Source organism: Dreissena polymorpha, chromosome 14 (genome assembly GCF_020536995.1).
Source record: "Dreissena polymorpha isolate Duluth1 chromosome 14, UMN_Dpol_1.0, whole genome shotgun sequence".
Lineage (NCBI taxonomy): Eukaryota > Metazoa > Mollusca > Bivalvia > Myida > Dreissenidae > Dreissena > Dreissena polymorpha.
Window position 1 is genome coordinate 13284093 of NC_068368.1, and position 16758 is coordinate 13300850.

Sequence of the window (16758 nt, forward strand, 5' to 3'; positions counted from 1 at the left end):
TTACAAATTGTTGGTATAAACCGTACAATATGTTTATTTATTACATATTGTGTTTATGTTCTGTAAAGATTTGGGCCTTCGTATGTACGTTGAATAATAAATTTAATATAACAGATATCATTATCTATCAAATCTACGTCATGTGATAATGTCATTGCGATACGACTGTTAATTGATAACATCCTGCATTGGTGCCACCTCCTATCATTAGCGCCACCTCCTAAGCATTGGCTCCATTTCTCTTTTGGAAAACTGCAAAATTATCTTCTACGTCGGCAAGAAGCCAATATTTTTGTGCATGCAGCATCTAATGTATGTTGTACGCAATCGTTTGATGCCGTTGGCGATTTAATTGGGTGGATATTTTCTCGTCACACATGAAAAACTCATCGGAATGTTTTTTAAACTCCACCATGCCACAGCTTATAAATGTTCTCACGTTTTTAAATGGGTTGAGAATGCACGAGTCTGTACATTTTTAGACGACTCAATTTTTGCTGAATCGCACTACATTGCCCGATTTTAAAAATAATACGAAATATGTTATACAAACATATTAAACCTAATCACCCTGTAAAGTTGTCCATGAAATTTCAAAACATCCGGGCCTGAGCGCCACCTCGGAAGTTGCATTGGCTCATTTATTAATGCATCGCAAAAAAGAGGTGATTAACGGCCGTGAAATACATTCGGTTAAAACACGTTTTTTCAAAATTTGTTATACGTGTCTTCCTTATTGTATAAAACAAGTCCACGGTATGTCAGGTTAAAGTTACTACTCAAAAACAAATAATGAGAAAATCTATCGATTACGCGCAATCAAAATGCTTTTCATCTTCGCTGAAATATAAACCTACGTATCAAGGCGCAGTAAACACAATCGAGAAAACCACTGTTCATCACAACAACCCAAACCCGTGAAAATGTCGTTGAACAGAAGAGCTAAACTTATTCATTCATGATTAGGTAAGTCCATCCTTTATATTGCTAAAATCGCTTACTCAAATGTTCGCAATGTTGTACAAAATGTGTTTCAAACTGTTTTACTCTATTCTTGTAATTGTAGACGCATCGTTAGCTTTTCGACTTAAAGAATCGGCGCAAAGCAGTAATGGTCACATTCCAGTGTCGTCGAACAATCCTCCTGAAAGTCAATAAAACGGACGAAAACGTCCCCGCGGAATTGTTGAGGTGGTTTTCGAAGGACATGAAAGTGTTATAGACGAATTTCTTTGCGTCATTTTTGTTTGACAACATTTTTTGTACATTATTATTTTTTTAATCTTGCGGTTTGATTCTTTTTTCCAGACATTTCCCCTTGTCAATGAATTTCCATAAGTAAAACCAGTATGCATATACCGGTTTATAAAATTAACTAAAATGTCTTATTAAATAAGGATTTATATAGAGAATAATAGGTTGGTGACGTGGATGGAGAATGGTTATCTGGCAAGTCGGATGAAGTTATCGGGTGAGCCGAAGGCGAACCCGATAAGATCCCCCGACAAGCCAGATAACCATTCTCCATCAACGTCACCAACCTATTATTATTATTAGTTTTGACGATAAAAAAAAACATGAGTTCATAGATCGTTCACGCAAAAGCGCGCTCGAAATATTTGGTAAAAACACATTAAGTAATGATCCCTCCTAATGGAACATCACACCGAAAACTCGGTGTTTATCAAGAAATGCTATGCCAAAATAATGTTATGAAACCAGAAATAAATTCCTGCGCGTTCGGAGCGAACGCTAATTTGAAAGCGAAACTATAATAAATTCAAACGTAAACATAAGGTTCTTATGATAGGAGAATGCGATCGGATAAGCAAGATACGTAAAACGAATTCGAACAACTAGAAAAAATCAAAAAGAGCCAAACGAACATAACGTTTGATGAACAAAACAATAAATTGAATGTCCAGAACGCGAGTCAAACAACTGATGGAGACGTACGAAAATTGATATGAAGATCTGCGCAAATATGACGTCGATTTATTTCATGTTTTCATAAGTCAGAAGAAAACAAAACAATTTATATCTATTGTTCGTGGTGAAGTGTTATCAGATGTTATTTAACGATGACCTATTCACAGACAGGAAGGCTGAATATAGTTCCAATATTCAAGCGCGTGTCCATGATCCGTAACAAGTTCTTTGCATCACCCTTTATAATAAGTATCGTCCCTGATTCGCCTTACTTCACAATATAATATTGGACGTCACTCTACGCACATGCATTAAGACCAGTTTCCTGATACTGAGGCTCATTGCTAAGCACATATGGGAGCCTGTTTTAGTAGGAAGTGGCAATATAGTAGCATGAACCAACAAGGCAGGCACCGGCAACATTGTGACGTCACATTTTGGGAAGTAAACAAAAAGTCGCTCTTTGTTACTTTGCTTTACAGGGGTCTAAAAACGTTTAAGAGCTATTTTCTGATCGGGTTGAACAGTCCGAAATCACACAATCAAGACAGTCGAAACAAGAATCTACCGAAACATTATATTGTATGCTTTATGCAAGCTGTTTACAATACAAAAATTGTAAACCAAACAGTTTTGAATATTTGTTTTCGCGGCATATAGACAGTGTTCTTAACTGAAATCAATGTTATATTACTTGAAAATCATTTATTTATTGGTATGCACTTGGAAAGAGAAAAAATATTTGCGAAAAACACAAGAATGTTTATAAAAGTGTGTGTCTTCCAACATTTTCACAGTGGTTACGGAAATTTCCGATCGTACAGATATATTGACCGACATAGGTCAAAGGACAAAATATCTTTCATAGTTCAAGTGTAGCGGCCTTGAAATCGTTTACTTTTTAAATGGGAAGCAAACTCATACATTTATGAACCAGCTCTAGTCAGTAATATTTAAATCGTTGGGTGCAGTCGTTTTTATTTTCGGAAACCGCGGCATACTGTTTTTCGGAAAACGACGATCGATAATATCCGTATCCATTTCTCCAGACAAGTGGTCAGAAATCTTGATATCATTGCTAAAAAGACGCCTAAAACTTAACAAATAAAATATTGAAAGAAAATATTTCAGTTTATCCTTCTTTTTATCTTTTCTATAATTTCATCAATTTCTTTAACATTGACCACCACTTATTTTGGAAATGACATATATCTGATAAATCTTGAGATATTTCTTTGTATTTAAAAATTATTTCACATTTATTTTCGGTAAAGAAATTGTGAATATTATATATAGTCTGAAAAGCATTTGGTAAAGATTTAGCTAAAGTTAATGCTAATGTAAAATAAAAGGTTAATCATTTTCAAAATATTTTTTTTTTATCAGTATGTTTGTGTTTTTAGTCTATAACAATATTAATTTATTGATTTATAAAAGAAATACAAACATAACATGTTTTCCTAGAAAAATTATGACAACAGATTGAAAGGAAGATATTAACTAATCAATGGGTTGCTAGGGTGCCATCCTATTGTTGTCATGTTACTAAGGAATTTCCTGATGTATCAATTACTTTGGCTTTATTTTGTTGTAAAGACATGAATGTTTTAATAAATGTATAACTTTTTTTGAAAATGTTTTCATCCAGTAAAACAAGTCAATACACTCGAATCGTGGCTGAATATACTGGAAACAGGCTATATAGTTATGTTAATTAAAAACAAACACAAAACAACTTAAACATAATTATCTATGAATTTCTAATCAAAAGTGGTTATTTATTTTATTCAGTAATCTCATATTACCAGTTATTGGTCAGAAAACATATAGCATTATTTTAAAGTACGCAACCGCTTGTTCCACAAAAAAAATCCCGAGAATGAGTCTCAGTTGCTAAGCACAGATGGAAGCCTGTTTAAGTTCTGATGCCGCGGGTAGTGGCCTTGTATTTACCAGGGGTTTGCTATTTCAGACAGTCTTTGTCAATAACGCTAATGCGTATTGTACAGCGTTATATTTATATGGGACAACACTATGTGCACATTCATTAAGCCGAGTTTCCTTAGAATGAGGCTCAGTTGCTAAGCACAGACTGACGCTTTTTGTAAGTAGTCATTCCACGGGTAGTGGCCTTGTAGTTACCAGTAGTTTGCTATTTCAGACAGTCTTTGTCAATAACGCTAATGCATAACGTACAGCGTTAAATTACTCTGGGACGACACTCTTCACACATTCATTAAGCCGAGTTTCCTTAGAATGAGGCTTAGTTGCTAAGCACAGACTGAAGCCTTTTGTAAGTAGTCATTCCACGGGTAGTGGCCCTGAAGTTACCAATAGTTTGCTATTTCGGACAGTCTTTGTCAATAACGCTAATGCGTAACGTACAGCGTTATATATTGACTCATGATGGCAGCCTGTTTGGTCTATAAGTGGAGTCAGTTTTGTTGTTAATAATTGCAATCTTGATAGCAAGTGTTGTTGTGGACTTTTCTGATGCATTCTCTGTTATTTTGTTCTTGTGATTCTGCATTAGAATATTCGATGGATAGCAAATATAAACCGTTCATATGCAATAAGAATGAAAGTAATGAAAGTATTATTGTTTGTACTGGTTTTGAAGTTCTTGTTTGCAGTTCTCGGGAGTCTAGGTAACTGAATATGCTATGAACTGTCATGTTGTGGACAACGCAACTAGAGTGAACGAAACGCACGAATAAAGCATTTTTATGCCGCCAGATCGAATGATCAGGGGGTATATTGTTTTTGGCCTGTCTGTCTGTCTGTCTGTCTGTCTGTCTGTCTGTCTGTCTGTCTGTCTGTCTGTCTGTCATTGTATGTGTATGTCTGTCCAAAAACTTTAACCTTGCTCATAAAATGAAAACTCTTGGGTCTATGTTCTTTAAACTGTACATGTGCATGCATCTCATTGAGATCTACAATCAAACATGGTTTGAGGCCACAAGGTCAAAGGTCATTATGATAACTGTGACCTGTACATTAAAAATATAACCTTGTTTCTATAATAGCTGCCGTGCGGCTTCAAAGCGCAGTAGGGGGCATTGTGTTTAACAAACACAGCTCTTGTTTTTTTTATCCAGATGCACCTTTCCGGGCCAACTGTTTTTAATTTTATCTTCCAATGATTTACTTTTTATTTTTTTCAGTTCTTGAGTGGTTCCGATCTTTAATCTGTCAAGTTAAGACGTTTAATGATAAGCTTAAAAGATCCAAACATGTGTGAAAAACAACTGTAACTTTTTTTGACGCGGTAGTTTCATCCAAAATTTGTATGCGTCAGTAAATATTGTTTCTCTTTAAATACGGTCTATATTTTTGCATTTCTTTCGGTTTTATATGTTGAAAATGTATAAAAGTAAGCTATATATGATGTGTTATGGGGGCCATACTTGTACGTTGTAAACGACTAACCTTTTTTTATTTTAATAACTGAAAAATCACGCAAAATGGAATTATGCAAATATCAAAGAGAAATTAATATTGCAAAAGAATCATATCAACAGATTTCATATTGATTTCTCATCAACGAGTATTGAATAAAAGGGTGAACACAGTGTATAACATAAAAATAAGTAGTTTTAAATATCACATCAAAGTATTTTATTACAAGTTGCATGGTCAGAGTTCAACATGTAATATAGGAAAATATTCGCTGAAAATCAGATCGTAATGTTTGCCATCTATCAAAATATGTAGACAAAGTTTAAATTAGGAAAGACAGATAACATTCAAATTGTATATACAAATCTCAGTTTCTGCTATTTCTGTAAACAAATATTGGTGTTGTAATTGATACCCAAACATTAAATTCTATTTCTTGTTATGCATGCTTTTTTAAATAATTAAAATCAGATAAATTGTGCCGAAGGATTAACCGAACATTATGCACATCATTAAGCATCGATATGCTGCTGTGCAAATATGCTAATAATACTCATTATTGATATATAGTTTTACATTATCCTGTTTGTACTAAATCATATTTAAGTATAACTCTTTAAACTCACCTGTATTGACGAGGAGTGCCCTATGTAAGAACTAAACTGTGGCTGATGCAATCGTCATTCAGTTTGCAGGCCTGTAAGAAGAAATCGCAACAGTTTAAGATACATGTATGTACTGGTACTTAATGAAGTTTAAACAAATAAGAAATCACCTGCAGTCGCAATTGTCATGTTTTCCTTTCAAGATAAAGATCAACAGAAATTGCGGTGTATTTTCTTAGCATTGAAATAATAAAATGTGCGCCTGAGCCATGTCATTTGTTAATTAGCATGACGCTATTCGATTGTTATAGTATATTACAGCAAATCTTTGTTTAGATGTATTTACAAAATACAGACAGGAAGTAAAAAAGTGATAGGATGAATAAAATACAGATATGTGAATTTGCTTGGCACAAAACAACTTCAATCGCTTGTTGTGGCAAGTTGTCAAGGGTTTGCCAGAGCTGATCAAAACGTTTCTACCGTATTTGCATCATATTTACTTGAGACTATTACTTCTAGATTTATTGTAAAATAATTGGGGTTAATTTTTGCCTCATAATTCTGGCGTGTTTTCCGGGTTTGAAGGGCACCAACAACACATCAGGTCCGCACCGATATGCAAATTACGACCATAAACTGTGTCCGTTTTTGCATGTTGGCCGGATGTAACTAACCATCATGCGTAAACCGCGAATTAAAATTCAGCTTTTAGTATTATGTGTTAAGTCTATTTTTGTAACCAAAGATAACTTTAATGGTATCCGTTAATAACCGAATCAAACAGAAACAATGCTACTTAATAACGTGACGTAGGTCTGAGGCGTCATCATCCAGCCGTCTGACATGCCGGAACCACGACTGTCCGTAAGTGATCATAGCCGGTCCCGTTTCCAAGCATGGGTCAAGCAAAATGCGCATGCGCAGTCGGTCGTGGCGTCCAAGCGCCGGCATGAAGCTGCTTTCATGCGCGAATAAAATTGCCGCCAAGATGACTTAAATGGTACTAACAGAGAGTTGTAGTAGTGGTTTTGTTAGCTGTGTTGTTATAGTTTTAGTATTGATAGTGGTAGTGGTGGTGGCCGGGATGGTAAATCTGATGATGAAGATGACGAAAAAAAAAGAAGAAGAAGAAGAAAAAGAAGATAATTATGACGATGAAAATTATGATGATGATGATGATGATGATGATGATGATGATGATGATGATGATGATGATGATGATGATGATGACAATGATGATGATGTTGACGATGATGATGATGAGTTTGTTGACAAGCTTCAATACATGCCAAAATTTGTGAAAAGGCCCCTTTAAAGCTCAATACGTATCACCAACCTAATCTACTGTGCACAATACAGTCTCTTGATTGATTCCACTTAACGACCCGCTCGTATGGAATGAGTGATGTATTGGACGTCATCATTGATGACGTTCAATCGAACGAATGATAAAGGGGGCTAAGTTTCGTTAAGCTGAGGCAAATCACTGCGATTTGAGGCGCTTGAAAACTGGTCGGTAAATTTTGCTGAAATTTGACATGTATATGGAGAAGAATGCGATCTACCTGTTGGCGTAGGCGTTATACCTGGGAAAAATATAGTTTTTGATTAAATCACGAAAACGTTTCGCAAGTTTGACAAAACCGGAATTACAAAATGCGGTGTGGATATACCGAATTCCCTACCGAAATCCCCGAAATCAAACTTTGATAAAAACAATGTTTCATTAGTGATTTCCGTGTATTTCGCAACAGTCTATATTAAAATACGCAGTTTTTCGATAAATAATCAATATTAATGGGGATTTCGTGGGATCTCGTGGATTTCTGGGGATTTTGGTAATTACGGGAAATTCGGTATTTCTTCACACCCGTCAAAATGGTCGACTTCGTCAGAATGAACGCTTAGAAAGTATTTACAAAAAAACATCATCTCAAACAATGTAAAGTGAACGCTACTGATCTGTTTTGTAGATAAGTATACGATCCATTGGAAAACACTAACATTTGACATAAAAAAACGCCAGTGGATATGGAAATCTTCATCGTGCGAAATAGCAGACGGCGTCGACCAAAGGCGAAAAGAACGCGAGAAAGTATTAACAAAATAACAATTAAAAATGATGTCAAGTGAACGCTAATTCGCTGTTTTGTAGATAAGTATACGATCTATTGAAAAACCATAACATTTGACATAAAACACCCGTGGATATGCAAATCTTCTGCGTACCAAATAGCAGACATCATGCGGCGTCTAATCTGAGTCTACGCTGTTTGCCAAGGCCGATAGTATAATGAATGGAAATGCACAAACTCAGCAACTGGCAAGCATATATGCATTAGTAGGTTGTTTCGTGATTATTTAGAAACGACTACATAATTCTTTTGGTTCAGCCAGTGCAACTTAACAGAAATAAGTATAAAAAGTTTCTACACCTGACAACAATGTGCCAACTTAATACAAGGTAAGTTGTTTACATTATTTAAAATATTGCAAGCTTACAGTACTCAACAATAAACAGCTGGTACAATGTAATATCATCGTTTTAATTTTAATAAGCCCTTGGTTGATTACCCTTTTTAATGTTATGGATCAATGCATCTCTAACACCTTCAATTGACTTGTCCATGAAAAATATACACCCTCAGTGCATGTTATCCCATACACCATCAATCACTTACTAAGGCTCGATTGGTCATTCTCGGCTCGGGTACTACTTACCGGTACATGTACCCTGGGTACTCTTAACTTTACTTACATGTTCCTCGGGTACAGTAAATAAACTTAAACATACCCGCAAATATTAGATTGTATCCGAGTTGTATATCCGCCAAAAATCTGATGTCGTTAAACATGCTACCGATAACGTAAAACAATTTTGTTTACCTTAAACAACCTTCTCTTTAAAAAAATCTGCATCAACATGCTTTTTAGTTTGAGTGTTGAGAGGACGCCGTAGGAATAAGCAAGTAATCAAGAATATGTCTCTGTTTCTGCTTTTATTTCCGACATGTATAATGACGATAAGGATTGACGACTAACATTGACGACAATGATCACAAGCATTTACGACTAACACTGACGACAAGCATTGGCGCCTAGATGTAACATTGACTATTCTCTACAATAAATGAAATTAACAATAAAAAATGAATAATAAGATTATAGTACAACAGATATGCTTTTCAAAGTATAATATAATAGCATACACTCATTAGAATAAGATGTTTCATAAATAACAATTTGAAACATTTTCAATCAATATCGAAATATCTTATACAATATTTATTACACAGCATGAATTAATTGTTAAAACATAATATAAATACCGAATATGGTGTTCCCCATTTAACGGACCTTGCAAACCAAATAATGTTTCTTTAAAAAAATCTATGACGGTAAAAAGTGAGCGTGCGATGTCGCGGAAAATATTATACTTGACGACGTCATACAATGACGCGACTTTAAACAATTTAAGATTTAAAATTAAATCACATCATTGATTTTAACAATGAGTTTTGATAATATAAATGCCATTGAACAGAAAATTGACATAAATGTAAACATAATTAATTTTTACAAAATACCCGACAACAACCGATTTAGTGTTAAAATTTCTGGGTACGTTTTAGTATATTTACCGTACCCAGGGTACGAGCCTTACTTACTGTATTATTATTATATCTCACCGACTACAAGGTACATTTACCTTGTTGTGTTTATCAACCTGGAATTTATGTAAACACCGTCTTTCTTTACTTTTATTTTTCATTCATTTGATTACGCAATTGTTGACGTACCTCGTGGAAAATTATTTGAATCTTTGGATTTTAATGGCGACAAGCTGGAAGTGTCAATTTATTTTAAAAACGAATCTAAGATTTTAAGTATTGTGTGTTTGTCATGCATAATTCAGTGTTTTCCAGAAAATTGAGTACCAGTTATATGGCCGGCAACTATGCAGTAAAACAAAAGCATTTATGACATTTACTTGATATATTTGGGAAAAGAAGCCGTCATGTAAATGTAAGAGTAAATGTAACCGGCAGAATCGCTGGCTGACGGTATTTAAAGAGAACACTGATAATAGTAAACTAAATCTCTACGACACGATTACAGCGTTGTAAAATTGTGTTTTGGGTGATAATGGTTAGTAATTCATACAAATGTTATTAAAAAATATTGTGCTTTAAAATTAATTTTGAGAATGGGATGGAAGATCAGAAAATGAAGAGCATACAGGGATGGAAATATGTGGTTTCCCGTGAGCCCGGGGCAAGTAGATTTTGGCCTGGGCAACTCAATTTCAAAAGTTGGTAAACTTCTTTTTTTTAAATCTTAAAACAATTCAGTGCAATAAAAATTGAAAAACAATTGATCACCATGGATCAATACTAGTTAAATAACATTCATTATTTAGGAATAGGACATGACTCAATTCAGGCTCATAATAATACATCATGCATTGAACATGTGTATTGTCAGCAAATGTATATAATTATCTATTATTTTATTAAAAAAATGTATAATAATATTCACATGTTCATATTTCTGGGCTCGTTATTCTTTATCTGGGCAACCAAAATACTAAAGATGGTTGCTAACAATAGCAAAAAGTTAGTTTCAATCCCTGGCATATCATTGTAACTTTATTAACCAGGTTTTCCGAAGGAAAAAACTGGTTATTAGATTGGCGAATGCGGGCGGGCTGGCGGGCTGGCTGGCGGGCTGGCGGAATAAGCTTGTCCGGGCCATAACTATGTCGTTCATTGTCAGATTTTAAAATCATTTGGCACATTTGTTCACCATCATTGGACGGTGTGTCGCGCAAAATAATTACGTCGATATCTCCAAGGTCAAGGTCACACTTTGAGTTCAAAGGTCAAAAATGGCCATAAATGAGCTTGTCCTGGCCATAACTATGTCATTCATTGTGAGATTTTAAAATCATTTGGCACATTTGTTCACCATCATGGGACGGTGTGTCCCACGAAAGAATCACGTCAATATCTCCAATGTCAAGGTCGCCACGACTAAAAATAGATTTAAAAAAAAAAAAAAAACTTACAAAGGGGGTTAATTTTTTTTGGTCATTTCAAAAGTTCAGTTTGAGTTTTCTCCCTTTATCAGATTTTTTTTTCACAATGAAAACCTGGTTTTGTGACAATTTTGTCCCTTGTTGTTTAACTGTATTGCATTAAAATTGTGATTGAGGTAAGCTTGTTGTTTATAGTATATTTACTTTTTAGCTCGACTATTATATATGAAATATATATAGTGGACCTATCCTACTCACCCCGGCGTAGGTGCGCGCATTGGAATGTTTGCGTACTACTTCGAATATATTTCCTATGTCCATTGACATATTGCTTTCATACATGTATTTTGCTTCTTAACCAACATGACCCCAATGTATAAACAAAAGCAGATAACTGTATCAAGCATTTTGTAACAATAATGGCCTTTTTTTCACTAAGAATAAGCATATAATTGATAAATCTATTTTAAAGTTTGCGTACCACCTTTAAATTGCCACAACTTTTTTATTATGCTCTCCCCAAATTTTTTAAGGGGGGAGCATATAGTCGCCGCTTCGTCTGTCCGTCCGTGCACAATTTTTGTCCGGGCTATTTCTCAGCAACTAATGACTGGAATTCAATTAAACTTAATGGGAAGCTTCACTACCAAGAGGAGACATGCTTATTATCAGCCGGTTCTGGTCAGATGATTTTTCACAGAGTTACAATGTATGGCCCTATGAAATTTTCCATTAACTGTACATATAACGCGATCTACCTGTTGGCGTATTCGTTATTACTGTGAAAAATCTAGTTTTTGATTAAATCACGAAAAAGTGGTGTTTTTTATTGCGCAATCGCTATAAACACGTGGCTTGACCGGAAGTACATGTAGCCTTAATAGCAACCCCAAGACAATTCACCCCCAGGAGACAATTCACGGGCTAGACAATTCAAATTAGATTTTTCATACCCCAATTTTTCGATTTTCGTAATCATTTTTGTCGTACCCAAATGTTTTTCGTACCCAAATTTGTTCGTACCTAAAAAAAAATTCGTACCCATTATTTTCGTACCCAAATGTTTTTCGTACCCAAATTTTTCGTACCCAATTTTTTGGTACCCAATTTTTTTCGTACCCCTTTTTTTTCGTGCCCAATTTTTTTCGTACCCATTTTTTTCGTACCTTAATTTTTGTTCGTACCAAATTTTTTTTCGTAACAATTTTTTTTTTCGTACCAATTTTTTTCGTACCCAAATGTTTTTTGTTCCCAATTGTTTTCGTACCCAATTTTTTTTTTGTACCCATTTTTTTCGTACCCAAATGTTTTTCGTACCCAAATTTGTTCGTACCCATTTATTTTTCGTACCAATCTTTTTCGTACCCAAATTTGTTCGTACCCAATTTTTTTTTCATACCCATTTTTTTCGTACCCAAATAAAAAAATTCGTACCCATTTTTTTAGTACCCAAATTTGTTTCGTACCCAGATTTTTTCGTACCCAAATTTTTATTTGTACCCATTTTTTTCGTACCCAAATAGTTTTCGTACCCTAATTTTTTTTGTTTCCTTTATTTTTTCGTACTCTAATTTGTTTTCGTAACCAAATTAGTTTTTTTTTGCCCATATTATGTTCGTAACCATTATTTCTTCGTACACAAATTTGTTCGTACCCAAATTTTTTCGTACCCATTTGTTCGTTCTCAAATTTTTTTCGTACACAAATTTGTTCGTACCTAATTTTTTATTTGTACCCATTTTTTTCGTACCCAAATAGTTTTTCGTACCTTTATTTTGTTCGTACCCTTTTTTTTTCGTACTCAAATTTGTTTTCTTACCCAAATTTTTTTTTTTTCGTACCCACTGCCCACATAATTTTTCGTACCAATTTTTTATTTTGAAATAATCGATTTTCAATTTGATTTGAACTCTCCACTCATTCCATCCCGCGAAACCCTTAAGGTGTCGCAACTCTAGTATGGAATGAGTGATGTATTGGACGTCATCATTGATGACGTTCATTCGAACGAATGATAAAGGGGGCTAAGTTTCATTAAGTTGGTGCATATAGCCGCGATTTGAGGCGCTTGAAAACTGGTCGGCAACTTTTGCTGAAATTTGACATGTACATGAAGAAGAATGCGATCTACCTGTTGGCGTAGGCGTTATACCTGGAAAAAATCAAGTTTTTGATTAAATCACGAAAAAGTTTCGCAAGTTTGACAAAACCGGATTTACAAAATGCGGTATGTGGATATACCGAATCCCTACCGAAATTCCCGAAATCAAACTTTGATAAAAACAATGTTTCATTAGTGATTTCAGTGTATTTCGCAACGATCTATATTAAAATACGCAGTTTTTCAATACACAATCAATATTAATGAGGATTTCGTGGGATCTCGTGGATTTCTGGGGATTTTGGTAATTACGGGAAATTCGGTATTTCTTCACACCCGTCAAAATGGTCGACTTCGTCAGAATGAACGCTTAGAAAGTATTTACAAAAAAACATCATCTCAAACGATGTAAAGTGAACGCTACTTATCTGTTTTGTAGATAAATATACGATCCATTGGAAAACACTAACATTTGACATAAAAAAACGCCAGTGGATATGGAAATCTTCATCGTTTGAAATAGCAGACGGCGTCGACCAAAGGCGAAAAGATCGCGAGAAAGTATTCACAAAATAACATAATTAAAAATGATGTCAAGTGAACGCTAATTCGCTGTTTTGTAGATAAGTATACGATCTATTGAAAAACCATAACATTTGACATAAAACACCCGTGGATATGCAAATCTTCTGAGTACCAAATAGCAGACATCATGCGGCGTCTAATCTGAGTCTACGCTGTTTGCCAAGGCCGATAGTATAATGAATGGAAATGCACAAACTCAGCAACTGGCAAGCATATATGCATTAGTAGATTGTTTCGTGATTATTTAGAAACGACTACATAATTCTTTTGGTTCAGCCAGTGCAACTTAACAGAAATAAGTATAATAGTTTCTACACCTGACAACAATGTGCCAACTTTATACAAGGTAAGTTGTTTACATTATTTAAAATATTTCAAGCTTACAATATACAACAATAAACAGCTGGTACAATGTAATGGCATCGTTTTAATTTTAATAAGCCCGTGGTTAATTACCCTTTTTAATCTTATGGTTCAATGCATCTCTAACACCTTCAATTGACATTCTCGGCTCGGGTACTACTTACCGGTACATGTACCCCGGGTACTCTTAACTTTACTTACATGTAGCCCGGGTACAGTAAAGAAACTTAAACATACCCGCAAATATTAGATTGTATCCGAGTTGTATATCTGCCAAAAATCCGATGTCGTTAAACATGCTAGCGATTAAAGAAAAACAATATTGTTTACCTTAAAGAAACTTCTCTTTAAAAAAAATCTGCATCAACATGCTTTTTAGTATGAGTGTTGAGAGGACGCCATAGGAATAATCAAGTAATCAAGAAAACGTCTCTGTTTCTGCTTTTATTTCCTTCATGTATAATGACCATAAGGATTGACGACTAACATTGACGGCAATGATAACAAGCATTGAAAACTAACACTAACGACAAGGATTGGCGACTAGATGTAACATTGACGATTCTCTACAATAAATGAAATTAACAATAAAGAATGAATAATACGATTATAGTACAACAGATCTGCTATTCGAAGTATAATATGATAGCATACACTCATTAGAATAAAAGGTTTCATAAATAACAATTTGAAACATTTTCAATAAATATCGAAATATCTTATACAATATTTATTACACAGCATGAATTATTTGTTAAAACATAATATAAATACCAAATATGGTGTTCCCCATTTAACGGACCTCGCAAACCAAAAAATGTTTCTTTAAAAAAATCTATGACGGAAAAAAATGAACGTGCGACATCGCGGAAAATATACTTGACAACGTCATACAATGACGCAACTTTAAACAATTTAAGATTTTAAATTGAATCACATTAATGATTGTAAAAATGAGTTTTGATAATACATTGTATAAATGCCATTTAAAAGAAAATTGACATAAATGTAAACATAATTAATTTTTACAAAATAGCCGACAACAACCGATTTAGTGTTAAAATTCCCGGGTATGTTTTAGTATATTTACCGTACCCAGGGTACGAGCCTTACTAACTGTATTATTATAATATCTCACCGACTACCTTTACCTTGTTGTGTTTCAACCTGAAATTTATGTAAAATCCGGCTTTCTTTACTTTTATTTTTCATTCATTTGATTACGCAATTGTTGACGTATCTCTTGGAAAATTATTTGAATTTTTGGATTTTAGTGACGACAAGCTGGAAGTGTCAATTTATTTTTTACAATGAATCTAAGATGTATTTAATTTTTGTGTGTTTGTCATGCATAGTTCAGTGTTTTCCAGAAAAATTTGAGTAGCCAGTTATATGGCCGGCAACTATGCAGTAAAACCAAAGCATTTGTGACATTTACTTGATATATTTGGGAAAAGTAGCCGGCATCAAGAGTTAATGTAACCGGCAAGATCGCTAGCAGCCGGTATTTAAAGAGAACACTGATAATAGTAAACTAAATCTCTACGACGGGATTACAGCTTTGTAAAATTGTTTTTTGGGTGATAATGGTTAGTAATTCATACTAATGTTATTAAAAAATATCGGCTTTAAATTTAATTTTGAGAATGCGATGGAAGAACAGAAAATGAAGAGCATACAGGGATGGAAATAAGTGGTTTACCGTGAACCCGGGGCAAGTAGATTTTGGCCTGGGCAACTCAATTTCAAAAGTTGGTAAACTTCTTTTTTTTAAAGCTTAAAACAATTCACTGCAATAAAAATTGAAAAACAATTGATCACCATGGATCAATACTAGTTAAATAACATTCATTATTTAGGAATAGGACATGATTCAATTCAGGCTCATAATAAAACATCATGCATTGAACATGTGTTGTCAGCAAATGTATTTAATTATCTATTATTTTATTAAAAGAATGTATAATATTCACATGTTCATATTTCTGGGCTCGTTATTCTTTATCTGGGCAACCAAAATACTAAAGATGGTTGCCCACAATAGTAAACAGTTAGTTTCAATCCCTGGCATATCATTGTATCTCTATTGTTATAAGCATTGCATTAAAGTTGTGATTGAGGTTAGCCTGTTGTTTATGGTATATTTACATTTTAGCTTGACTGTTATATATGAAATATATATAGTCGAGCTATCCTACTCAACCCGGCGTCGGCTTGCGCATTGGAATGTTTGCGTACCACCTCAAATATATTTCCTATGTCCATTGACATATTGCTTTTATATTTTGCATACTTCATTACCGACATAAACCCAATCTATAAACAAGAGCAGACAACTCATTTACTGTATCAAGCATTTTAACAGAATTAGGCCCTTTTTCACTTAGAATAATATGCATATTATTGATAAATCTATGTTAAAGTTTGCATATGACCTCAAATATTTTTTATGTCCCTTGACATATTGCGTTCATACACCATGTATTTTGCTTATTAACCAACATGACCCCAATGTATAAACAAGAGCAGATAACTGTATCAAGCATTTTGTAACAATTATGGCCTTTTCTTCACTTAGAATAAGCATATAATTGATAAATCTATTATTAAGTTTGCGTACCACCTTTAAATTGCCATAACTTGTTTATTATGCTCCCCCCCAAATTTTTTAGGGGGAGCATATAGTCGCCGCTTCGTCTGTCCGTCGGTGCACAAATTTGTTTCGTACCCAATTT